Here is a 1,831-nt window from a genome sequence, read left to right as displayed (position 1 = left end):
TCCCCGCACCTATTCCACTCTGTCTTATCCTCGTTAAGTATCTTCACTGCTTTTATGTCCTCCAATATGTCGCTCTCTACAATAGAGTGCGGATAGTTGGTATATGTGGAGTAGATACACACAATACCTTTCTTTCATACGTGCTGATATTTTATTCCTTATAAGGGAGAAACTGCATTCAGGCATCTCTTAAGGGGAAGGAATTGCACAGCTTGGTACCAGGGGCAGAAATCTGGAAACCATCGTGCCTCCTGACCACACAGAACAACAATTCCCAAGATAACACGACAGAATGGAAGGTTCATGAAAGAGGAAGATGATGTGTAAGTTTCACTTAACCTCATGCTTCTCATGGAGAGGATGAAGACATGAGGCCAGGACAGGAAGTGATTCTCCCTGGACCAAGAGGAAGAATCAGATCTAGTCAGAGCTGGGTTTCTCTTGGACTCTCCCTTTGCTAATTCTTCATCTCTATGCATTTGTGATATGTTTATGACCTCAGACCTTGGTTTTCCAGGGAATATGGGGATTTACAGGTCAGTCAGGGCATGACTCCCCATAGGGAACAGATGCCAGAGTGATCCTGTCAGCACACAGGGATGGGAACCTCCTAGAGGCACCATGATCTGTCCAAGTGGTTGAAAAGAATGACAGGTCTAACAACAGCTCTGTCTCTCCACTCTTGTGGCACTGACTGCAGCCAGACCCTGCTAAGTACCCTGAGGGTGTCTGTGTGGGTGCACAGTGTGGACATGGCCCAGGTTGGAAGGGGAGCAATTGGTACTGTACGAGACCTTCAGATGTTGTTGTTCAAGGCAAGGAGACCAGGAAGAAGAGCCCAGGAAGTGAAGCCTCACTTACTTGACAGCAGACCCCAACAGAACCCGGAACCCTGGTAACCTGGCGTCCAGATTCCAGTAACAGCCCTACCAGGATCATTCCTCTAAAGATGCTTGAGGGAGCAGCATGTTTCTACACTGTGTCCTCCGTTCCCGAGCTTCAGGCCTCCGCACACACCAGGCTGAGGGCATTTGGCAGTGCTGGAGGCACTGGGTCAGACTTCGTCACCGACACCCCTGGACATTTGCCTGGAAGAAGCCAAAGGTAACACAGGACAGCCAGGACTGGTCAGCACAGCACAGCCATGCCCCTGCTCAGGTCTCGCCTGAGATGCCATATACCTATCCTGGTGTGCAAGTGTCAGGAGAGAAACATGGAAGGGGCTTCTGGGCAGGTGGCAGTTAAGGGTTTTAGATAGTTAGAACGGCCAATGAGTATCATAGGTTGCTGAATGATACAAGAGGCTGGGCTCACCTTCCCCATGATGTGGAGTAGGCCCTTGTGCAATCCATGTGGAGGCTGGGTCCATGCAGGCCTGTGTGTCCTCTAGGCAAAGAAGGTCACAGGGCTGAAGTGGGAGGTCAAGGCAGTGTTCTACTGTCCCGGGGCCTGCTACATCTCTGTCATTGCTGATCAGAACTCAGGACACCGAGAGAAGCCAGTCAAAAGGACTGATCCATTCCACTTCCCTAAGTTAGAGGGGGAGACCACCAGAGTCAGGGCAGGGAGGAGGGGACTCCCAACCAGTTCCAGATTTGTCAGAGGCTTCCTTCCCAGACCCCCACAAGGGGGACTCCCAGGGCTCTGTCAAGGCTTTGTCCCTAGAGAGGTCACAGTCCTGCTTCCACATATCTGTGTCCCTGCCCTCCTCCACCCCATCATCCAGCACAGCCTTGACCAGGCAGAGCGCCACTTTGGAATATCTGCAGGAAACCAAAAACACGCTCCATACACAGTTTTCTAACACATGATACAGTACTGTTCATGCCTT

The 1,831-nt window shown here is 51.1% G+C and overlaps 1 long non-coding RNA gene across 1 annotated transcript in view; it reads left to right on the top strand.

The window, feature by feature from the left end:
* LOC106735739 (uncharacterized) overlaps positions 1-891 on the top strand; it is a 3,116-nt gene extending 2,225 nt beyond the window's left edge. The window contains exons 2-3 of the long non-coding RNA XR_001370996.1: positions 166-323; positions 816-891. This is a non-coding gene — a long non-coding RNA (uncharacterized LOC106735739). The remainder of the gene's footprint in view (positions 1-165; positions 324-815) is intronic.
* The last annotated feature ends 940 nt before the right edge of the window (positions 892-1,831 follow it).

This window comes from Tupaia chinensis, unplaced genomic scaffold (assembly GCF_000334495.1).
Source record: "Tupaia chinensis unplaced genomic scaffold, TupChi_1.0 Scaffold000507_2, whole genome shotgun sequence".
In the NCBI taxonomy this organism is placed as follows: Eukaryota; Metazoa; Chordata; class Mammalia; order Scandentia; family Tupaiidae; genus Tupaia; species Tupaia belangeri.
Note: the sequence above shows the minus strand (reverse complement) of the source record. Positions and strands in the feature narration are given on the sequence as shown.